Source organism: Rhinatrema bivittatum, chromosome 9 (genome assembly GCF_901001135.1).
Source record: "Rhinatrema bivittatum chromosome 9, aRhiBiv1.1, whole genome shotgun sequence".
Classification (NCBI taxonomy): domain Eukaryota; kingdom Metazoa; phylum Chordata; class Amphibia; order Gymnophiona; family Rhinatrematidae; genus Rhinatrema; species Rhinatrema bivittatum.
This window is the reverse complement of record NC_042623.1, coordinates 193,123,844-193,149,536: the sequence shown is the minus strand read 5'-3', so window position 1 is coordinate 193,149,536 and position 25,693 is coordinate 193,123,844. Positions and strand designations below refer to the sequence as shown.

The following is a 25,693-nucleotide window of genomic DNA, read 5'->3' as shown; positions in this document are numbered from 1 at the left end:
GACAAGGGGCAGCTTGCTTTCTCTGTGTAAAAGAGTCATTGTTAATGTGATACTGTACTGTGTGTGACTCTAGCACTAAGTTCTTAGGAGGCAATTTTCAAAGGAGTTATGCAAGTAAATGTTCCATACTATGTAGTGATTTTCAAAAGCCATTTACATGCATAAAGCACACTTCACATATAAATCTTATGGACAATTCAATGGCATATATTGAAGCAATTTTCAAAAGCTCACTTATAGGGGTAAAGTGCATTTACATGTGTAAAACCCAGTTTTAAGCATGGAAATGCTTTTGAAAATTACCTCCTTGCGCGGGTGCACGTGTGGACATTTGCTGGCTTGCGCACATGGACATGGCAGTTTTATAACATACTTGCATACATGCATGTATATGTGTGCCTGTTATAAAATTGGCTATATGTGCGTACATGTGTGCATGATTTTCTGTTGATGTGCGCAGGTGCACACAAATGCCGCCTTGATCACTTAAGAGGGGGGAATTTTAGTAGATACGCGCGCCAACACAATTACCTGTTTCCTCAGTTCATTCCCAGTTTGCCCCAGTAAAGGAGAGGACTCCCTAAACCACCAAGCTAATTTGCCTCCCTTTTAGCCTATTAGCCCTGACCCTTAAATCTCCACTGACTAGCCTCGTTTTTTTTGTTACATGACTTGCACGATGTCCATAACAGAAGTAAGGTTACATTGTAGGGGACCAAGGTGCATGCTTGTGCGCATAAATACTTACGCGCTGACTTCATTTTTACAGACTCGGCCTGCCCGTGTCTCGCCCAGACCCTGCCTGCTCCCAGCTCCTTTTTTTGATTTTTGTGATTTGTGCACATAGCGGGAGATGCGCATGCACCTGCGTGGGTTTTAAAATCTGTACAGTGCGCACCGGGCCAAGTCACGCACGTGTCTCCCGACTTTGGTGAGCTTAGGGTGTTTTTAAAATCAACCCGTTAAGTGTACATCATTAGCAAGCATTAGCAGTTCACTGTGCTCTTTTTGTAGCAAAAGTTACTGCCTGGTCTTCTGTGTCTGTCTGGTGTTGGGACCGGTCCTGTTCAATATCTTTGTGAGCGACATTGCGGACGGGATAGAAGGTAAGATTTGTCTTTTTGCGGATGATACTAAGATCTGCAACAGAGTGTACACGCCGGAAGGAGTGGAGAGAATGAGACGGGATTTAAGGAAGCTGGAAGAGTGGTCGAAGATATGGCAGCTGAGATTCAATGCCAAGAAGTGCAGAGTCATGCATATGGGGAGTGGAAATCCAAAAGAATTGTATTTGAGGGGAGGTGAAGGACTGATGTGCACGGAGCAGGAGAGAGACCTTGGGGTGATAGTGTCTAACGATCTGAAGTCGGCAAAACAATGTGACAAGGCAATAGCTAAAGCCAGAAGAATGCTGGGCTGCATAGAGAGAGGAATGTTTAGTAAGAGAAAGGAAGTGATGATCCCCTTGTACAGGGCCTTGGTGAGGCCTCACCTGGAGTACTGTGTTCAGTTCTGGAGACCGTATCTCCGAAGGGACAGAGACAAGATGGAGGCGGTACAGAGAAGGGCAACCAAAAAGGTGGAGGGTCTTCATCAAATGACTTATGAGGAGAGATTAAAGAACCTAAATATGTACACCCTGGAGGAAAGGAGGAGCAAGGGTGATATGATACAGACTTTCAGATAGACTACAGAGAGATTTTAAACTATTCAAAAAGAGTTTGAAAACCTGGCTTTTCAAGCAAGCATTTTAGAAAGAGTGCGGTAAATAGTAGTATATGAAATCTGGCAGCAGAACATCGGAACGCAGAACCTTTTCTCCTAAATAAGTGTGTTTTATTAAAACAAAACATACACTCCGATAGGGTTATATATGCAATTGAAACTGAGAAACATAGAAAAAGGACAAGATCTTTAACTTTTTGCAAATAGTCTTTATTATGAAACTATGTTACCGGACTTTAAATGGCACCTCCTATAGAAAGTATTAACTTATACATCTTTCATAAATGTATGTATGTGTCTCTATGTAAACCGTTGTGATGGTATACTATTTAACGACGGCATAGAAAAGATTTTAAATAAATAAATACTTGAAAGATTTTAATGATTCATGGTCAACAACAAACCTTTTACAATGGAAAAAAATGGAAAAAATATCAGCAGAACCAGGGGTCACGATTTGAAGCTCCAGGGAGGAAGACTCAGAACCAATATCAGGAAGTATTTCTTCACGGAGAGGGTGGTGGATGCCTGGAACGCCCTTCCGGAGGAAGTGGTGAAGACTAAAACTGTGAAAGATTTCAAAGCAGCATGGGATAAACACTGTGGTGTGGATTTTAAAAGGGTTAAGCACGTAATATATGCGTGTAACCCTTTTAAACCACTCCTGCACGCGCCAAGCCTATTTTGCATAGGCTCGGTGCCATGCGCAAGCCCTGGGACACGCGTATGTCCCAGGGCTCCAAAAAAGGGGAGGGGCGTGGGCGGTCCGGGGTGGGGTGGGGGCATGGCCAGAGGCCTCCGAAGGCCTGCTAGACTGGGGAATTGCACGCCGGCACTTATGAAAGATGTATAAGTTAATATTATCTATATCTGTCCAGAGGCAGGAGCAACTTAAATAATAAAGGTGGTGGGAGGGATTTAGGTAGGGCTGGGGGGCAGGTTAGATAGGGGAAGGGAGGGGAAGGTGTGGGGGGGCAAAAGGAACGTTCTCTCCGAGGCCGCTCTGATTTCGGAGCGGCCTCGGAGGGAACAGGGAAAGCCATTGGGGCTCCCCTAGGGCTCGGTGCACAAGTCTGCACCCCCCCTTGCGCGTGCCAACCCCGGATTTTATAACATGCTTGCAGCTGTGCGCACATGTTATAAAATCGGGCATAGATTCAAAAATCTGGCCATGTGGATCCATAAAGGCTAGAGGATGGGAATGAAGAGTTGAGCCATTGGGGTGGCTTGCTGGAATGTTAACTACTACCTGATGATTACTACCCTTACTCAAAAAATCCGTTGCATGGTTAATTCAACCCCAATATTGCTCTCTGCTTCAACGGCAAAGGGAAATGTGGAAAAGAGGATTTGCATTCCGATAACGAAAAAGGACTGAACTTCACAATATGGGTAAACAAATAAGCATGGGGCTAGCTTGCTTATTACGGCGGTTACTACCCTAAACCAATTAAGTCTGATACATCACTTTGAATGCATATACAGCATTGCACTCTGCTTCAACGGCAGGGGGAAATGTGGAAAAGAGGATTAGCATTCAGACAACAACCAACAAGGACTGAACTTCATAATCTGGGTAAACAAATAAACGTGGGGGAAGCTTGTTTATTACGGCAGTTACTACCCTAAACCAATTAAGCCTGATACATCACTTTGAAAGTATATACAGCGTTGCTGCTTCAACAGTAGAGGGAAGTGAGGAAAACAGGATTTACATTCAGACATCATCCAACAAGGCATCGATCTGTGCAATCTGAGTAAACAAGCATCGGGGTAACTTGCTTGATGCAGCGGTTACAACCCTTAACCTTTGATGCAACTCCATTAGTCTCTGCACCAATGTCAGGGGATGGCAGAAAATTTGAATCAAAGAGTTACCAACAAGAGCCCTGAAGTTGGTGGTTGGTGAAACAGATAAGTTTGGGAAAATAAGTGTGGAAGCTTGCTGGGCAGACTGGATGGGCCGATTGGACTTTTTCTGCCGTCATTTCTATGTTTCTATACTAAGGTGTACATTGATTGTAACAATGAAAGCCCTTATCCACTAGTGATTGAATATATTTCTATTATGTCACTGGACCAAGAGGCAAACATTACCAGGGAAGAGGAGGAGGAAGGCTATTTTGTCTCCAGAGAGACTTGGGGCAAGCATAAGTAGCAGTGATGGTGATGATAGGCAAAGGATGAGGATCAGAAGCCCTCCTACCAAGCTCAGAAGGGGCTTTTTTTTTTTTAAAGAGGGAATTTGGAAAAGCCACCACCTGCTCCCATCTCCACTATTAGTATGATACCAGGGCAGAAAAAGGCAGACTCAGTGAAGAATGGCAGCCCTCTAAGACAGGACTTCCCAAACTTATATTGGTGACCCCTGTCTTAGAAAAAGGGGATATTTAAAGCTAGTAACCGAGGAGTATTTGTGGAGCCTAGTTACTAGTATGGCATCCCATGAGCACCAGGAGGATAGCATAGCCGTAAAGGCAGTAATTGATGTTCCAAGGGTCAAGACCACGCCCCAGAAACAGCAAAAGTGTGAGACATTTACCATCTGTTCAACCCTCCACTCCAGTAGCAGCCAAGGATCCAGAGGAGGGGATCCTGCAAGACATCAGAGATGTGGAGGTAACTTATAGGGCAATCAGCATTTTGCAGAATGCAATAACTAATCAGAAAGCCATCAACAGAGCGACGTCACTGAGCCAACTTTCAAACATTGGTGTGCTCCATCATTTGCAAAATCAACAATCCTTAGTCTGAGGATGCCATCCTGAACTCAAAGCAGCGGAAACAGGAAAGGGGAAGTCTGCCTCCCAAGCTGAGCCCACTCAATCCCTTTCTTGCAGTGAGGTGGCAGGCTAGCAGCCCTCACCCCTGCATTAGCAGCAAGCTACTATGGAACAGATGGGTTGGTGTTCCCTATCACTGTCCCAGGTCAAGATGCAGGCAGCATTGGAGGTGGTAACACAGACCATCTTAGCTCCAAATTTCAAAGCTCCATCCAGGACAAAATGTAGTAAGTGGGTGATCTCTACCCTATACGCTCAGCGGTGTGCCTGGTTGTAGGCACAGCTGTCCAAGGCAGAGGAGAGTAGCGGCCATTGTGCAAGTGACATCTGGACCATTCAAAATGCTACCCATGTCTACTGCTCCCTGACAGCATATCGGTGGCAGCTGGATGAGGTAGGGGCAGATAACAGCTCTAGCAGGGGTACACTGCTAGGGTACAGGTGAGCTATGCTGCACACCTAGGTGATGAGTCAGATTCAAACCTCAACCCATATCTTAACTTTGATAACGTGGATGATGGAGGGCTGGCAGCTAGACTGGAAACACATGATCATTGCTGGGGGGGGGGGGGGTTCTGTTGCAAATGGTAGCAGCGATATTTTCAAGGCAGTGGGCAATGGGAGCTACCAGGGGATCTGATGATTTGCACCCTTGCTGCACATGGGAGTAATGGAGGCCCTGGGGCTGGAGGGCAAGGAAAGTGGCAGCCGTGACATGCAGGACCTGAGAGAGTGGTGCAGGAAGATGGTGGGGTATTTTTAACAGGAGCATGAAGGGAAGGCAGGAGTCGGGATACCTGTGCACCAGCTTATTTAGGATGTAGACTCCAGGTGAAATTCAACTTATATGATGCTGCAGAGGTTAGTGGAGCAACAGACACCCAGTCACAAACTGCTAGTAGATGCTGAGATCAGTGTGGATTACTCCCTGGGGCATCAGTATTGGTTACCCTTGATGCATGGTGGTGCAAGTCCTGAAGCCCTTCAAGGATGCCGTGGAAGGTCTCAGTTCAATAAGAGCCACGCTGGGTGGGCTCATCTCCATAGTCAATACCCTGGAGTAGAAGTTAGAGGGTTTTTAGATAGAACAGGATCTAACACCAGAGTTATTGATGCTCATGGACTCTTTGCTGCAGTAGGTGGAAAACTCGGCTCAATTCTTATATGCTGGCCAACCTATATGAAAGGGTGTATCATCCTTCAGTCTGGCAATCTGACAGAGGAAGGAGAAGCTGATGAGTAGGGTGCAAGAATGGGAATGCCAGTGGCAGAGGGGCAGTGGGGACGCAGCACAGGAAAGAACGGGCTCCTTATGGAGTGGACAGCATAATCAGTATCCAGAAAGTTTCTCACTTCCTCCCCCACCTTTATCCATGCCCCTTTTCCCTCATGGCCGCCACGCAGTGGGTTCTGCCACAGACCTTAGCTTCAGTGGTTTGCAAAAGTGAATAGTATCCCTACAACATAGGAAACCCCTGCACAAGCTGCGGTGACATTGTACCTCGGTGAGTCCATCAAGGTCATTGGCATAGACACGCGATGCCGCAGTTTGATGAAACCTCACCAGGATCGCCCTAGTATTTCCTTTCCAGCCTACCAATCAGTACGCCTAGTCAATAGGCATTCTCAATGTCAAGGACATCATGCACGTCTAGCACCAAAACTGGTCTTCCTGCAGTGCTGGGTTTCCTTGAATTTCCATGTGAGTGATAGGAGGACCGAGTGCATAGCTGTTCCTAAACAATGCCAATACTTTTTGACCTCAGTGCATTTCTGTGTTGTTGCCAGTCATTTCATTTAGATTAGATTAAATATCTTTCATATAATAAATCAAAGCGGTGAACACTATAACATCCAACTTAACTGGTAAGTGGCACGGTGTGAATACTCAGCCTCACTCAGCCAATGCCACTTAGCTGCCTGTTTATCCAGCTAACTTGTTCGGCCAGATAGCAGCTGAATATTGGCCTCAATAACTTCAGAATTTTTCTGACAAGTGGCAGCGTATGATTTTTTAAAAAATCTCTCCTAATGACTTTTTGAGTCTTGCTGACTGTCAGAGATTCAGCACCTCAGGAGCTACTTTCTGAGAGGCACCTCGGAGGGTCAGCAGAGAGCTAGGAGTAGAGCTAGAGATAATAACTTAGCCCTGCCACTGTACCTGTTGCTATAGAAACGGCGAGGCCCATACTCAGTCACTCAGCCAGATAAACTTAACGGCTAACTTTGGAGGCATATTCAATAGTGCAGCCTCAACATTGAATGTATCCGGTTATCTTAAAGTTAGCTGACTAATGTTAGGTGAGCTCTTTGGCCTGACCAGATTTAGCAAGCTGTTACCTGGGTAACTCTGAATATTGGATTTTGCGGATAACTTAGCTGGCTATACCCCCTGGAATGCCCCTAACTTATCCAGCTAAATGCTAGCTAGCTAACATTAGCCGGCAATAATTTAGCCATCTAAGTGCCCGAATTATCCAGCTAACTCTGCTCCTCCTTGAAACGCCTTCCACCCCCCCAGGAATGCCCGTGACTTATCTGGCTCAATTCTAGCCTGATAACTAGCCAGATAAGCCACTGAATATGCCATTTAGACAGAAAATGTTTACTTTATCAGTCCAAATGGATTCTGAATATGGACCTCTGGATGTCTTAGGAGAATTGCCAGAGCATTATGAAGCCTTTTCATCCCTAGGCCACCAGGTGAAATCCCAGCTCAGGTGGGCTCGGTCCAGATCCAGTGGAGAAAGCAGAAGCTGCACATTTCATCGCTGACTTGCGAGAAGGACACGATGAGAGTGAATCACTAGGTACCACTGCTGTCCCCCTTCAACTCATTGCCTCTTGAATCTGAGAACTCTTTCCAAGATACCTCAGCGTATCTAGCAATGATGATGTAGTAGACTTTTCTAACTACAAGCTCTCTTATCATTTGCCCATGCAGTGCTTGACGGTCACTGATAACTACTATTGACAATGCTACATCATTTGTTTGAGTAGAGACTGGTTAGTGGAATGTACCGTCTTGTGTAAGCCCAATCAGATGGTGCTGCTTTTCTGCAAGCCTGCTACATGAAAAGGCAGTCTTTCAGATGTTGATCTATGACTATTGCACTGGCAAAATAAAATAACTGAGCTTTAGCAGAAGCTGGTGACACATTCTTCCAGGTAGTCTTTTTGTGTAGGCCTTCTTGGAAATGCCTTTTAATTTAAATCATGCCCAGAGATAAAATACAGCGCACCTTTTGCTGTTCCATGATTTCCACCAGATTATACATCTGTGGGAATGAAAAGGCTTTTGATGTACCATGCACATCAGTGGACACCATCAAGCCATTGAGCTTGTAGAACAGATATATATATATATATTCATTAGATGACTGAGGTCCTAAAATTAACATATTTACACATTTTAGGACCTCATTCATCCTATGAATCAACTAAAAATTAGTGACACAAATGATACATGTGAAAAAACAGTATTTTCCCAGCACTGGAGTTCTCCCATCTCCTCTGCCACACTATGGGTCAGAGATATTAAAGGAATTTTCCCATTTTGTGTCTATAAGAAAAATGGTTATTTCATAGGCACCAGTGAGATCATTTCTCAAGGGTTATTGTTATGATTCGTTGCTGACTTCACCTCCAGCCTACAGGTGGCACTGTGAGCAGCTTGGACTATCTATCCAGTCCACTCAGTTCTCTGATTCTAACTCCTCCTCCCCCCCCCCCCCCCCCAAAGTAGTAATCTTGTTTCCTGCTTAGCTATGTATTTATACTTAGGCTTTTTGTCAGTCAGTTGCCAGAAATTGGTCCTACTTCCTGGGCCTTGTACTTGGGCTTCGTCCTTGTCACCTAAATCCAGAACACTTCATCTTCAGTTTCTGCCTTCAGCATTCCTGCTTGACCTCTTTCATCTTCCTTGTTCCCTGATGTGTTCCAGCATCCCACTCTGCTCCAGTTGTCTGGCTCCTTGCTAGTAGAAGGGACTACCCCCTTCCCATGTCTTGCCTGGCACCAGCACCCGAGGGGAAGGTGGTTGGCATAAGCAGAAAACACCCAGCTTTGTTTTGCACTAACATTGACCTGGATTTATCTCTCTAGATGTTAGGCTGCTTGTTCCTGGGGCAACCTACAGACAACTGATGTCACAGTTATCTTCTGTAAAAGTTTTGAGAAGTGAGTCCATTTCTTCACCCTCACAAAAGAAATGGTGCAAAAATATAGCTCAGTATTTTTTTGGAATAGGCTGGAAATTGTCCTGTCCTTGTAATGTTATATGCTGTGTGAGTAAAAAATATATATAGAGAGAGAGTGAAGAGAGACCTCTAATGAGGGAAAAAAGGGGGTATGGTTTAGTGAGGTGGTTGGAAGCTGCTTTGCTACTGAATTCTGAGGTCCCAGCAGGTGCATCTGATTTTAACTTATATAAATACAAGTCCTAGAAAATGTCTGGAAGTCTACAGAAAGGAAGGTTATGATTTGTGTTCCACTGGTCCAGTCTTTAAGTCCAGCTTAAAGCAAGCTAATGTGACTGCTTGTGACTGTGAAACCACCTCATTCATCTGTTCTTCTGTGCAGTTAAAAGTAAAAATAATTTGGAAACAGCAATCCATGGGATTTTGAGAGAGAGAGATTGCTGCTGTCCTGAGTGTTATTTGGGCAGCTGAGAGTGAACCCTGAAAACCACAATTACAACTAAACCAGTAAGGGGTTAAACATGCGCCACTATTTTGTGGGGACTGGGGTTTCCCCAAAAGACAGCGCTCCAACACATCTCAGAGACTGCTGGGAGAAGCCAAATTGTACCAAGGAGCTCCGCCCACTTGCCAGAGTACTTCCTGTCTGCTGCTGCTGCTTCCTGTAGCTGGTGATCTGTCGACTGGTGTGCAAAGAATTGTGCCTACCCACCCACCCACTCAGAAGAAGAAGTCTTAGCTGAGCAGAGTAAGAGACAGGAGGCTGGAACTGGTCCAAGACAGGACTCCAGAGACACCCCCCTCCACACACACACCACCACCACAGGAGGAGCTCAGGCTTTGACATAGTGGCGGGGGTGAGCCATTTCACCCCTAAAATTCAGTCTGCTCCCTTTCCCCCCCCCCCCCCCCCATGGCCACTGCTTTCCAGCCGTGCGGTGGTCATCAGGATCGTGGCACTCAAATTGGGGGCTGGAGGACGTGCCTCACACAGGCTCATTCTGCTGCCTCCTTTTTTTTAACCCTGTGCAGATATAATGGTTCACCTGTCTCCTATATATTGCCATAGGCATAGGAGGAGGAGGAGGGGCTGGAACAGATATTGCAAGGGCTTTTTCCTTCTAGTTCCAGGACTCCAGACTCCATGATACCTGTAGAGAAAGGGAGACAACACCAGGCAAGCTGTGAATGTTGTGGGAGAAGGGAGAGGAATTGGAAAACTGCAAGCGGGAGGGAATGAACGCTGTAGGTGGGAGGAGGCGAGGAGGGACGAACAGTAGGGGGTGATATGAATGGAGGAGAAACTAAAACAGAAGGATGACAGAAGGAGGAGCAATGATGCCAGGATGCCGGGTTGTACCAGGCTAGCAGCAGCCTCACCAGTAGCACTATCTTATGCTTTCGTCAGCACGAATGGACTACGCCACTTGTCACCTGCAAGCACTGGGGAAAAAAAAAAGCAGTGCTGCCTTTCTAAACTGCCCCCATAAGCAAGGCGTGGTTGACTGGCAAGTTTTCTTGTGCAGGGTCTTCCACTGCGGTCAAATGTTGTACAAGTGCTGGTGCAAGCCATTTTTCACAAGCTGCACAGAGTTCTCAGAGAGTACAGATAAGATAAATCCCCAGCAACAAGAGGAATTTTTTGTTTCTCTCAATTCCTTTATTTTTTTTTGCCACGGCACTAGTTCACGACCTCTCTTTAGTGTTGTCTAATCTTAAGTCAATTTTTTGGATCCAGTTGGACTAATTTTGTTATGAACAGTAACAGCTATTTTAATACCCATCATCACCATCTTCATCATCTATGTCACAAATATCATTCTCATCAATTCTCACTATCATAAAAAGTAAGGCGGCAAGAGATCTTTAAAAATCTCTAAAATCTATTGATATGTCTACTCTCTGAGTGCTTTCTAACCTGCCAGAGGAAAAATGTACCAAAGCGGTATTTTATATTTTCAGTTGAGTTTGGGGTGCTGTTTTTTTTTTCTGTCCCAGATTGTATTCCTGATGCAATGATTTACTGTGACATATTTTAAATTCCAAATTTTATAGTCTTCCTATGGAGTTTAATATGCTAATTTTCCATCCCAGGTATAAAATGGATGGCCAAAATTACTGTTGCTGCTTAAGAATATTTGCAATTCAGAACAGCTTAAGAAACATAGAAACAAAGAACATGACAACATGGCACCCATCTAGTCTGCCTAATTTACTTCCTGCGATAATGCCATTGACCCCAGATGATCTCTGGCTTTCCCTGTCCCTTGCTCACAACTAAGGATTCTCTATGCTTAGCCCTGGCTTTCTTGAATTTTGTCATTTTTATCTCCACCACATGCCTTGGGTGACGGTTCCGTGCCTCCATGACCTTTTTCGTGAAGAAATATATATTTATTAAATTATTCCTGAATCTATCCCTTAGTGCTTCCCTTATTCTAGCAACGAGGTCCCGAAATCCAGTCCTCGAGTGCCACAAACCAGTCTCGTGCATAGTCATCATGAAAATCCCAGAAACCAGACAGATTTGTGGCCCTCGAGGACTGGATTGGGGGACCCATGTTCTAGAGCAGTCTTTCCTCTGAAAAAGGTTTGCCTCCTGTGCCTGATATATCCCTGAAATATTTGAAGTTTTCTATCACAGCCCTCTCAGCTCTCCTTTCCTCTAGGGTACACATATTCACATGTCATTTAAATTTTGGTAGTCAAAAAGAATCAGTAGCATGAATTAAAAATAATGCCATGCACATAGATTTCACTGAACTTAACAATGTGCTGTACACATTAATTATTGCATGCTATTACTTTGCGGAAAACAACCTCATATAAATAGGCAGACACCCGTGGTGTCTCAGAGTGCCATCCATATGTGACTTATTTCAGTTCTTGGCCGACAAAGGTTTTCACAGAGCCTTGACAGCTGAGCAGGCACTTTCTTCTCCACTGCCATATGTTTAATGAACCCCTGACGAAGACAAGTAATCTCGAAACGCTGCAGCGTTGGGTTGCCAGTGAGACAGCTCCTGCGGGTTTGAAAGAAGCCTGCTTTGAAGACTGTCACACTGGAGTTTGAAGATTATAGTCTTCTACTCGGCTTTGCTTTATTTTCATTAGGGAGTTTTTGCTTGTCTATATATTATAAGTGCCTATTTATAGGATGTCATTTTCTGCAAAGTAATAACACGCCAGAATGGGCGCAGCGCAGTGTTAACGTGAGTGAAATCTGGGTGAATGATATGAATTTTAGTGGCACCTCTCCGGACCACTTCCAGCCTATGTGCTTTTGGAGATATGGCTAGAAATGGATGCAATATTTAAGACAGAGGTTTCAATGGTTCGTTTAGGGCTTTAGAAAAGCTTTAGATAATGGCTTGCGAGGTTTAGCAGATGCTCGCCACCAAACGCGTCACTCCACATGATCTTCCTGGGCTTGGTTGCGGTCAGTTATTTGCTTTTTCTTTTCTAGTGCCTGTGGATGGATACACATGCCTGTCCTCGTCTGCCGTTTCACCTTTCTAGGCGCTGGATCGAAACCAGTGGGATCAATGGGGAGGTGCATGTGTTGTATTTAGCTGCCATTAAATGGGATTAATAAAGCAAGAGAGATTATTTTGGCTTAGCATTTTCCAAAACAGGTGCAGCTTCTCTCAGTCTCTTTTCAAATCGGTGCCCAGCAAGGTTTTAAAAGTGGCAGAAAGCACGCAATCAATCAGAATCATGGACTGGGAATCAAAGAGATCTGGGTTCAGATTCTGCTTCTGCTACTGTCGTTGATTGTGACCTTGAGGAAGTCACTTTATCTACCGTGGCTTCAGGCCTCCACTTAGAGTGCAAGCTTTCTGGCGCAAAAACTCATGTCAGGAAATTTGCTGTATAGTGTTTGGTTGTTATATATGAATGCCAAAAGAATAATAGCAACGGTATCTTTGAGACAATAAAACTGGCCCCTTTGAATGCCCATCTAGTTCTTGTAATGCAGAGACCGGCTCTTGTAGAAACCTCACATGCCCTCTGTTAGGTGTGTCCTTGCACATCTAATGTAAACTGCTTTTGTTTTCATAGAGAGAAGAAGGAAGTGAATTAAAAAAAACCAAAACCTTCCTAGGCAACTTCAACAGCTTATCTGAATTTTTTTTTTTTTGTTTTATTGGTTTGAATTGCTTTCTTACAGTTGACAGTGGTCTTAGAAATGTTACTTTAGGAATTCACCCCCACTTCTCACCCTATCCCTTAAAGGTTTTTATTTCCAATTAGGGAGTAGCAACAGATATTTGGGTTTTGCCAAAAATTAGTTGTCCTGTTAGGTTTTGTTTGAGAGATATTTTGGGTTGCTAAAAATGGAATTAGCCAGGCCAAAAAAAGAAACCCACAGAAGCTTCAGTAGCAACCCTCTACGCATTGCCTCTGATGTGGCCCTTCAGCGGTTTATAGCAACACACTTACTATGTTCAAAAATGTTTCATTGCATATACAATCAATTATATTGCCTTTAGAATATAGCGTTTCTTATGCATTCCATAGGGATCACCACATATGAACACACAATCTTTTCTTTTATTCCCCCTTATATATATATCCTCTCCCAGTCATCCCCCTACATCCATTTCCTACTCCATAATCCAAACACCTCATTATTCCAAACCAGAACTCTATCCCACCACATTTCTCCTCCTTACAAAGGGGTCATGAGCTGAAGCTCCAGGGAGGAAGGCTCAGAACCAATGTCAGGAAGTATTTCTTCACGGAGAGGGTGGTGGATGCTTGGAATGCCCTTCCGGAGGAAGTGGTGAAGACCAGAACTGTGAAGGACTTCAAAGGGGCGTGGGATAAACACTGTGGATCCATCAAGTCTAGAGGATGTGAATGAGGAGGGGGTGGCTCGCGGGAATGAAGGCTACTACCTGGAGATAATACCCTTATTCAATATACATACACATGGTTAATGCGACTCCAACATTGCTCTAAGCTTCAACGGTAAGAGGAAATGTGGAAAAAAAAAAGGATTTGCATTCACATAAAAGCGAGGTGTAGCTTGCTTGTTACGGCGATTACTACCCCAAAACCAAATAAGCCTGATACTTTACTTTCAATTCATATCTAGCATAGCTCTCTGCTTCAACGGCAGGGGAGAAAGTCTGATACTTCACTTCAACGCATATCCAGCATAGCTCTCTGCTTCAATGGCAGGGGAGAAAGTCTGATACTTCACTTTCAATGCATATCCAGCATAGCTCTCTGCTTCAACGGCAGGGGAGAAAGTCTGATACTTCACTTTCAACACATATCCAGCATAGCTCTCTGCTTCAACGGCAGGGGAGAAAGTCTGTTACTTCACTTTCAACCATATCCAGCATAGCTCTCTGCTTCAACGGCAGGGGAGAAAGTCTGATACTTCACTTTCAACACATATCCAGCATAGCTCTCTGCTTCAACGGCAGGGGAGAAAGTCTGATACTTCACTTTCAACACATATCCAGCATAGCTCTCTGCTTCAACGGCAGGGGCAATGTGCAGGAACTCAGTCATTTTGGTCTAAAGTGGTCCAGTATGTGTCAAAAATAGTGGGTTATGGGATTCCTCTGATTCTGCAAGCTTTATTGTTTGAACAATACCCACCCATGCTATTCAAGAAGACCACTGTCTGACGCTTTGCAGATGAGAGTCCAACAATAGTCACCCAGATGGAGGGGTTCCACTTGCCTTGATACCGTTTCTCCATTTTGACAATGTCTTGATGAAACCTTTCACCATATTTGTCATTCACAGTGCCAAGGTTGTCTGGGAAGAAGTCCAAGTGGGAATGAAGAAAATGCATCTTCAATGACATGTTGCACTTCATCAATTTGTATGCCTGAAGCAGATTTTCAACCTGTTCAACATAGTCTGCTGCCTTATAGTTGCCTAGAAAGTTACTGGCGCAAGATGAGCAACATATATGAGGAGCCCATGCTCTGTCCTGGTCACCAATTTTGCACCCGAAGTATAACTCGTATGCCTTCTTAATGAGTGCAGTCATACTCCTTTTCTGTGCTTTCAGAGTAAACTCACCACAGATGTAACAAATCGTGTCACAGCTATTACGACATTGGCGCGCCATTTCATAAAGTATATGAAATTAAATCCACAAGCTTTAAACTCAACAGTTTTAGCGATACGATTCGCTCATTCACACAGACGTTGCATAGGAGACTACTCATTGCTGCTGCTTATATAAGGCTGCGTTGTCATGGAAACAAGTTGCAATCTTGCAGCTGAGCTGGGGCTTGCCCGAGCAGGTTCTGGCATGATCAGGCAGAGTTTCTTGGTGTATTTTTTAAAAAGTTAGTCTCTGTTACATGTTATGTTGCTTATAGACGTCAAAAATACGACATGAATTTTAAAAATCATAAAAACTACTGTCCAGCAAGAAAATATATGTACGCGAGATTATGTTTTAAAATTTCACAATTATTGTAACAAAAATTGTCCGTTTCTCAAAAACCTTACGTGATGTACAAATTTCGAAGAAATATCTGTGATTAGCATCAAAAAATCTATTTGGGACACCAAAAAGCCTGAAGGAAACAAAAACTTTGTTTACCAGTGTAATTGCCGAAACATTGCCCATTAGCATTTTATAGAATTTTTGTTATGACCGCGGCAGGCTCAACACGTCATGTCATGCCTGCTCTCCAATTCCGGTGCTCTCGCGACAGTGGCCAGTCACCACCACCAAGTTCCTCCTGGTTCTCTCCACACCACATGGTAGCCAAGATGCCGCCGACAAGGGCCCCGATCCTGGGCCTCTCTAGGCGCGTGCGCGTGCTATCTGCCCTTCATTTAAAGGGCCTGTGGTGGGAACTCCGGGTGCATACCCGGTTGATGACATCATTGACCCAGAGTATTTAAGCTTCACCTCTCGCCGCCACTAACCGACTTGGCAACGAGTTCCATGATCCCTTTTGGTGCCATATTCTCTCCAGGGACCGGATTGTTCCTGTCGTCGGACCTCTGCGCTTCTCCTTTCGGGTTCCTCTCTCAGCGTCTCCCACTCCGCAGGCCCTGGCTCAGCGCAACCTTACTGGACTCTCTCTCAGCGCTTCCCACTCCTCGGGGCCAGGCTCAGCACAACCTAACCCGGAATCCTTCTCAGCACCTCCCGCTCCACGGGTCCTGGCTCAGCGCAACCTTACTGGACTCTCTCCCTCATCGCTTCCCGTTCTGCGGGTCCTGCCTCAGCGCAACTCTACCTGGACTCTCTCTCAGTGCTTCCTGCTCCTCGGGGCCAGCTTCAGCACCATTCTACCTGTGAGCTCCAACCGCAGTACCCGCAGCTCCCGGGAATCCCCACAGTACTCCTCCTTGAGGACTGTTGCCTCAGTGCCTTCTCCGGGAGTAGTATATCTCCAGACCGAGCCTCGGTGCCCCACTCCTCGGGGCCTCTACACTACCACTACAGAGAGTCCTGTCATCAGCTTGCCGTGCCCTGGGCAGTACCCCAGCACTGCTACCCTCCAGGACATCTGCTTCAGCGGGTTTCCCGCTCTAGCCTTTATCAAGCAGACTACAGTTTGTGCCTCTTCGTCTGCATCTCCTCATCTCGAGGTCACTCCCATGTGGTCCGGCTCTACTCTCTTCAGAGCTGCGGTGGTCTTGCACTCCCTGAGACTCGTTCTCCTCTCGCCGCCTGGAGTGCTCCTGTCTTGAATTGTGCCTAATCTCTCTCTGACACTCTCTGCACCCACTCGCCTGCCCTCTCCGGGACCAGCCACACAGGGGCATTCCTAGGTCCTACCGGCCCGGGCACCCATGGGCTCAACCTGCGGTGAACGAGGGTCGGCACGTGAAGTTACGGCTGCCTCTGTTCCCGGCCGGCCTCGCCTCCCGACGGTGGGGACCTGTGGGGGCCCAACTCCTGAGGTAGCAACAACCCCGCCTCGGGCCAAGGATCCACAATTCCTAACAATTTTGCGCTGTATCTATCCGGACCTGGGACTTTCAAACGCTTAAGCCTTCCCATCGAGATCTCTTCCACACTAATTGGTCTGTTCAAACAGGCGCATTGGGATTCAGTTATTTTGAGGATTGATAATTTATCAAAACATTCTTTCCATTTCTCTATATCCCCCTCTCCAGCCGTGTACAACTCTGAAAAGAACAACTGCAGTTGTTTAAGTATCTCCTTATTAGAGGTAACAAAGCCTGCCAATTTGTCCTTCTAATTGTGTCAGTAAATCTGGGAGCCCCGCTGGCTCTAATCAAGGGCCTCATTTTCCAATATCGCATGCGATACCAAAAAGGGGTGTACCTTATGCTAATAAGCATGTGTATCGCAAATTGTGATATCAGCTATGCGAAAGGCTGTTATTGCAAGTTGCACTATTAGCCCAATTTGGGCTACATTGCCAGTATGTTGTGGTTCATAATATTTCCTGACAGGCCTGTTTCAGTATGATGCAGGGAGAGAGAGAGAGAGAGAGAGAGAGAGAGAGAGAGAGAGAGAGAGAGAGAGAGACTTACCATAGTGCCTCCTCCCTAGACAGGTATTTGTATCCCTATGGGAGGCCCACCTAGTAACTCGAGGTGAGGGTTAAGTATTAGTGTAGGGGGTTAGGGCCCACTTTCACATTCAACATGAGACGTACGAACAGAACAGTGGTCTCTTGTGAAGATTTGATGACCTATGGAGTGAGGACACTCACTCCAAGATGAGGTCATCAAATCTTCACAAGAGACCACTGTTCTGTTCGTACGTCTCATGTTGAATGTGAAAGTGGGCCCTAACCCCCTACACTAATACTTAACCCTCACCTCGAGTTACTAGGTGGGCCTCCCATAGGGATACAAATACCTGTCTAGGGAGGAGGCACTATGGTAAGTCTCTCTCTCTCTCTCTCTCTCTCTCTCTCTCTCTCTCTCTCTCTCTCTCGGTTGACTTCCTTTTATAAAAACGTGCATAGAGGAAGTACTTAAATTTCTAAAATATTTTCAGCAATACTTAAAATATGATTAATAAACCCATAGGTTTTCTTATTCTTAGCTTAATGTTTACTAGTAAATATCGTACATAAGGAATCCGTCTAAAACTTCTTCAAGAATGGGTTTGTGGATCAAGTTGCTGAACCTAGAAAAATTTCGAAGGTTACCCGATTTGGTTTGATGGTCCTTTTTCAAAACAAAAATCTAAAATATTTGACTTTGGATTTTAACAAATTAGTGGATTCACTTTGGATTCTTTCTGTGAAAAGCTGAAAAAATTCCATTAAACTCCAAACAAGTTGAAATTCCCCTGTCTTTAGTACAACTTTGAATTATTTGCACATCTTTAGTGCCCAGTTTTAACTTCCTACATCTCCTCTTCATTTTGCACAAAGGGACATTCTTATTCGATAAGAGGTACCTAATGCAGGTTACTAGACACAATGCAGGTTCCTGTGGCCTTCTGTGGGTGTTCCATGGACAGCTGTGGGACGTCTCCAGGTGAGTCGGTAGACAGAATTGACTTTTCTGTGGGTGATAGATATACATTGGAAAGTACAAATTGCAATTACAGTATGATACTCTGGGTTGCTCATATTAAAACATGATGTTGTGCAAACATTAAGCAAGCCAATTAATTTACTGCAGATCTGAAAAATACCAGTAAAATGGCAAGTTACAGCACATCAGATACTTTGGATTGCTAGAAAAAGTAAATTAAATGGTATGACAGAGAGCAGTGGAAGACAAGCAGGAAGATATGGTATGAGAGATAGTTAGGGACCTTGGTTTGCAGTTTTTAGTTTATTTTTCCTGAGAATTTATCAATATTTATTAGAATGATCTAAAAGGATAGAGAAAATCAGTGGAAAAAAGATATTCATTGTTCCCCATTTATTTTCTCCCTTTTTTTTTGTTTCTTACAACAAACACTGATATTTATTCCTGAGAAAAATCAAATAAAAGCTGAAAACCAAGGTCCCTCGAGATAGCATTCATGTCTTTACTGAAAGGTAGGCAGCTGGTCATTAGAGAGAGAGCTCTAAAAATCAAAGAAGAGTAGATGCTGCTCTCAGGCAAAGCCTGCTGGGAGGTGTAGTTTTAAGGGAATTGGTTTGAGGAGCCAGGTGGAAGGCATTAGGAAACTGAAAGAGGAAAGCAGAGAAGGAAACAGCTGGTAAGGGAGCAGTCAGAGAGAAACAGGGGCTGGCACGCTCAGGAAGCGAGAAGGCAGAGAGCCTGAGCGCAAATACACTGGTAGGGGCTTTTCATTTATGATGCCAGCTATATGGAGTTTTAAGCAGCTTGCAAAAGTATTTGGAAGCAGGGTTTGATTTCTGAATACATGTGCTAGAAAACATGTGTGCACAAATTAGCATACCTCCATGTAAATCCCATGTTAATGAAGGCATTAGTTATGACTCCCCTATGCAGGGGAGGTACTTTAAAGCACTGAAGGTTAAACTCGCATTTTTTTTTTAAAAGCTGGAATTTAGCGAGTGTCGGTCTATGGTGCTGTGCCAGCAATAGTCCTACGCTGTTACGGGGGCCCCTGGACTCGGGTCTCCCAGTTCCAGGTTGGACCCGCTGTGGCCGGGAATCTCAAATCTGAGACCGTGCTGCCACAGCACCAAAAGCTTCCACTAGCTCCTAGAAATGTGAGTTAACTTTCAGCCCATTTCTGACCCAGGAGTTCAAGCATGAAAAGAGAAAATGAGCTTAATCACTGGATTACCTGAATCCAGGACTTTTGAGCTCTTCTGCACAGGACACCTGAGTTAGAGATCCTCTGACCCTGTGACCCCCCCCCCCCCAAACCACCTACTTATCCCCATCTACCCATGAACCCTGCCCACCTACCTATCCCCCTACCCACTAATCCTCTCTCCTATCCCACAGGGCCCCCCATACTTACTTTTCCTGGCTTCTGTTTCCTCTGCCGTCTTTTTCAGTTTTATGCTGCGCTAAGCAGATTTTTCTGCTCACATTCTCATTAGCATGCTTTTCTGAAAACTCCCAATGCATTAGCATATCATTAGCTTACTATATTGGGAGTAACTTTTTTTTTTTTTTTAAGTGCCTGAGTAAAGGAAATATGTGCTAAAATTTAGAGCAACAGTTTTTACTCCAGTTTTATTACATGAATGCCGTCAGCTAAATATCTAGGGCCCAATCCAAAAAAAATATGAATTGAAAGGCAAACAGCGTACGCTTCATCTCTGGGAAGGAGAAAGAAATGAAATCCCCACCCCTTAGCAAGGGGAGAGCTTCCTTACATTTAATATGGATCGTCCGGGGGGGAAAGAGTCACTTCACTCCAACCTATCTTCCCTAATGGCACGACCAGAACCTGTCAAACAATCCTGTCATCAGGTACAGGCCCCAGAACGCAGGTATCAAGTCGGAGGCCATTTTAAAAAGGCGTCCCGGCTGCCTGACTGAATTCCTTCTCCCCGTTACCTACACCCGGAGATGGCCTGCGCCGGTCTATCAGGGCTGAAAGAGGCCTGCTGGTCACTCTTATTTCAGATGCCTCCACATCCTCCCCAGCCCCAGCCAACCCAGGGGTGCAGGAAACTGAACCCCCGGAGCCTCTTATTTCAGATGAATATTACGGGCGGATTCTGTGGCCCTCCAGGACGGGAGAGGGATTTTCCATCACATGGTCTTTAAACTTCACTTGGGCCTCTTACAAAAAAGGCTCCCACAGTGCGTCTCTTTCTTCTCCGCAGAGTCCTGCATTGTCTTTGAATGCGAGGCAATTGCCCTGCAGGGTTTATGGGATGTATTGTTGATTCTTTTTATTATGAAATGCCACGAAACCATGAGACGAAGTACAAATAAGGATTAGGGGATTAAGCGGCCAAGCCTCGGAGTTGGCACCCTGTACAGGAGAGGTTTGTCCAGAGGGTGATTTTTTTTTTTTTTTTCTCAAAAGACCAGTCCAATCCCTGAATTATAATTCTTTGTTTCAGACTACTTGGAGCCTCTTCCGCATTCCCCCTTCCTCCTCCACCCAAACAGGCATGCAAACGTGTACACGTGCGGCATGCACCGCCATCCTACCCCCCTCCCCCCTACACACACCTATCCACGCGCACGCAACCAGGCACGCACGTACATACAACCCCCTAACCCTCAGTTACCGAAACAAGTCTTTTTTTTTTCAAAGGGACACGATCGAACTAAAAAGAAAACTTCTAGAAAAAAGAAAGGCCATGACTCTTTGTTGGTTACCCAGCCAAGCGGCGGCACTGCCCCATTCTTTTTTTTTTAGAGCCATAGGACTGGTGCAAGGGTATTTGGTGCCCTAGGTGAACCTTTGGTCATACACCTCCTGCCCCTAACTGTAGCACAGCCCTCCCTCCTACCAGCAGGATTAGCACAGTGCTCCCTTTAACTGGAGATATTAGCTCTGGCCCAGCCGCCCTCTGGGCCTCACACTGGTGGGATTGTGCCGCCCCATAAATGTTAACACTCTGGGCAAACCCTCTACTTTGCCTAATGGAAGCGCCGGCCCTGCCGAGCCCCAGTACTTCCTTTGGTCTCTCTTGTTTTCCTTCTGGTACAGTGGGAACCACCAGTGCTTGGCCCGTTCTAGACCATGAGAGGTCTAGAACGGGTAGATGTGAATCAGTTATTTACTCTTTCGGATAGTAGAAAGACTAGGGGGCACTCCATGAAGTTAGCATGGGGCACATTTAAAACTAATCGGAGAATTCTTTTTTACTCAACGCACAATTAAACTCTGAAATTTGTTGCCAGAGGATGTGGTTAGTGCAGTTAGTGTAGCTGTGTTTAAAAAAGGATTGGATAAGTTCTTGGAGGAGAAGTCCATTACCTGCTATTAAGTTCACTTAGAGAATAGCCACTGCCATTAGCAATGGTAACATGGAATAGACTTAGTATTTGGGTACTTGCCAGGTTCTTGTGGCCTGGATTGGCCACTGTTGGAAACAGGATGCTGGGCTTGATGGACCCTTGGTCTGACCCAGTATGGCATTACTACTTATGATTTTAGCATCGTGAGCCTTCGTTTGCATCTCTCTGGGGGATTTTCCCTCCTAATGGTAATGGACCTCCACCGTCCCATTTGTTCCTGGTCTGCTCATTGCAGCAGCAGCCCTGAGGCCAGAAGGCAAGCACCCAAGCTTCCTTCTCGAGCTCTGCATCCTGGGGCTTTCAATCAGGGCCACCCTTAATGATGGACGTGAATCCTTCCCCTCCCCCGGGCCCAGGAGCTGTGAATGCTGCCTTCACATCCTCCCCAGCCCCAGCCAACCCAGGGGTGCAGGAAACTGAACGCCCGGAGCCTCTGAACCACTGGCTCAGCCCAGCCTGCTCATTTCGGCTCCTCATTCTCGCGGTCCTCTTTCTATTTTCCCCAGAGTATTTATTTATGTATTTGCTTTGAGGGATGAGGGAAGATTTGTTCCCATTGATTTGCGATATGAAAGGTACTAAGATTTGGCTCTGGCCATGCTTGCTGTCCCCCATTGGCTTGCACTGACTGTGCTGCATTCACATCCTTGATATAAGAGGGGTTCATGATGATGATCAGACCAGTTGCACCCTGATTCATGTTGTTCTTATAGTGAAGTGAGTGGCTAAACAGGTGTAATAAAAATATCAAGCACTTATTCCTATTTGGGTTTACATTAATGCAGTTAAGAAAGAGAATAGGATTTCTTCAGTTTACTCATTTGTGGTTGAATTATTTTACAGTGTTTACGTGGGGACTTACTTTTAATATAACCAGCTTTTAAAATTTCAGGATTAAGACTTGGGTTCTCTTTTTGCATGTGTGCTACTAAGCTGCCGTGAGAACACATTTCAGCTCTGCTCACGTTGAAGCCCTGAACATCCTTGATCTGTCCTGAGTCTGCTGTTGCAGTTCCAAAGCATCATCTTGTGGAAATGTCCTTCAACAGGGCCCATGCATTGGCTCCACGGAAACTTCTAGAAGAGCTCTGCGCCCAAGATGGATAAACCTTTTACTTTAGCCCTCCCAAAGTCTCTTTTTCAGTTGATTTACACGCATGCAAAATCTGTAAACTCTTCCAGCAGTTCAGGATAAGCCCCTGCTCCTCCAAAAACAGGTCAGCTTATTCCACACAGACAGAGCTGACTTTAGCCAAATGCATTTGAGCTAACGAACTGCAAGCCTGCACCGAACACAAAAAAGTCCTTTGTTTTCCCAAAGCAAGAGATTTAAAGTAAGAGAAACAAACACCTTTCCAACCGTGTTAGCATTCACGCCCCATGCCTGTCTGTGCCCAGTTCCACAAAACCCTTTTATGATTTCCAGTTACTGTTCCTTAAAGAGTCATGCACTCAGTCACATGGAAAGTGGTACAGCATACAACTGCTATTAACTTTATGTTGAATCAGAGATAAAAGTGATTACGTAAGTGGAGAATCATAGTCCCTTCCAGGTGCAATGCAATTCCTTCTGCATAACCTGGGCATGAGATCAAATTACTAGAAGCAAAAATAAACTTTCAGTTTACAGTACAGAGTGGATGCGTAATAGCTAATGAGTCTCTGTTTCTCTCTCTCTCTGAACAGCAATGCGTTGAGAGAAACAGAGGCTTAAAGCTATAGGAAGGGCAATTTCCTGCTTCCAGTGAGTTTGCAGGTCTATGGGTACCAGGTAGAGATGTGCATTCATTTGAAACAAATGGGCAATCCAAACCAAAAATGCCCATTTTCGGTTCAGTGCATTTTAAATGAACCGAATGGCTGGTGCTTAAAAAAAAAAAAAATCCCCAAATTTGTGGATATTTAATTTCAGCAACAGTGTGTGCTACTAGCAAATATCATGAATGATTTGCCAAAATTTGAAAAAAAACCCCACACCTCTCGCAGCCCCGGCCACTCCCCCCCCCCCCCCCCACCCCAAACATCTCTTTTGCAGGTCTCCAATGATTAAAAAAAAAAAGGCAAGAGGGATCGATTCTCTCTCTTATTCTGCTGGCTCTGCTTGAAAATTGGTGCCAGTCTCAGGGCCAGCTTGGCCGACACTAAGTGCCTTTAACGCTATAAAGTGGAGGAGGGGGTGGCTGGGGATTACTTCTGCTCCTTTCATAATCAAAGACCTGTTGAAAAGAGTAAGAAGGACTGAGAGGGTTTACAGGACAGACTGGGCAAATGTGTCTTTTTCTTTTTTTTTTGGATTTTTAATAAAAAAAACAAACCACAAAGTGAAATAAACTTTAAACAACCAGAATCCCCAAAACTCCCCTGCCCCCCCCCCCCAAACATAAACAAACTGAAATGAAAATGTTTCCCCCTGCAGGTCCCTAGTACCAAACCGATTTTCAAAGGGAAACTCCCTGCCCAGCAGTGAAAATATAACTCAGGCATGTAGACAAACAATTGCCCTCTCCACCCCCCCCCCCCCCCCACAAGATGGCGCAGCACTGCAGATGTAAAGCGGGCGACTCACCCGGCAGAGGGGCGGCTGCCCATAGGCATGTAACCATATTTTGCCTACTGGCAAATCCACCCGTGTCCCTGTTAAGTTTTCCATTAAAAATCCCGCAGTGAACCGGTGCATGGAGATTTTATACCTGATGTTCTTCGCCGATGCAAAATGAAATCCATTGTGCATACTTCACTGGGACCCTCCTAATCCTTCCCCTGGTGTCTTGTCTTTTCCCTGCAAGGGGTAGAGATTTCAAAGGAAGATATTCTGCTGGTAAATCCCTTTGTGACTTGCGCTCTTTTAAGTGTACAGAAGGTACTTATGGTGCTGACAATACAGAAGTAATTTGCATTTATACAGATAAGCAAATGCTGTACTTAGAACAATAAAGGATTGGGTGGTTTTTTTGTTTTGCCTTTTTTTTTTTATGCTTTTTCTACATCTGGATGTCAGGCATCGGTAAATCAGTGTATTTTCTCTGGGTGGGATGCATTCTGCTTTTCTGCCCCTTCAAATGCTTTTAGTGGAACTCAATGTATTAAAAAAAAGTCAAAAAAATGTACTAAAAAAATTAGTAAAAAAATTTAGTCAAAACAAAACACTTGGACGGTCTTAACTCTCAACATTTTAACACAATCAGTTTAGTTTATTTGATTTTTTTTAAATCGCCCTTCTATAATAAGAAATCAAAGTGATTTACAATTTCAAATTTAACACCTACATAAAAAGGCATAACATCAAACAGACTGAAAAAAACAAACAAATCGGAGAAAATTTAAAGCATAACATCAGAAAAGATCATGCATATAATTCCATAAAATATATGAAGTCATAAAGTTATAGATAATTACATCAATACAATATTGAACTATAGATATATAAAATGTACTGATAGCAGTAATGAAGTACAAATGTCTGTAAAAGAACTATAATAGCATGTCGACCCATCAGAGAAAGAATTCTACGCCTGCACGTTAAGATCATGGGAAGCTTGGCATACAGAATACTGTGTAATAATGGGTGAGATCAGATTACAGGGATTCTGGTTGGTGCTCATTACTGAAAACGTTTTTTTTATATTAAGAACATGTACTGCCTGCTGATGCACGTTGCAGTAGGACCTGGCAGTGCAGTCCAGCCTTCCCTGCTATTTCTCTTTGCAGCTGTGGCAGACTGCTGGGGACGTTTGCTGAGGTGGACGGCCTTCTCCGGCAGCTATCCTTGCTGGAAGCGCTGATCACCTTTCAGCCCAGCAGTAAGGTCCCTGGTGGGAAGCCCAAAGCTTCCCCTGTAGGGAAAAAGAGGCTGGTGGCAGTGTAAAATGCATTAACAGCCTTCATAAGTGCACAGCGATTGCTAAAGAGAGCTCCTCACATGCAATACAAATAGGTTAAATACGAAAAATTACCAGAAAAAGCAGAGAAATCGAATTCCCCTTCCCCTTTAATACGAGGTATGATAAACAAGATAGAAACTGCTGTACTCCCAGGTCATGCTGCATGAGGACTGGGGGGGGGGGGGGGTGGCAAGAACTGACAGTCCAGTCCATCCCTGCCCTGCCTCTTGGGCTGGGAGCACCTTGTAGGTAGTGCACTGCTTTG

General features: G+C 44.8%; 1 protein-coding gene across 1 annotated transcript in view; it reads left to right on the top strand.

Moving 5' to 3' along the window:
• Window positions 1-25,693, top strand: part of LOC115099326 (probable cation-transporting ATPase 13A4) — a 118,738-nt gene that overhangs the window by 2,237 nt on the left and 90,808 nt on the right. The window lies entirely within an intron of this gene.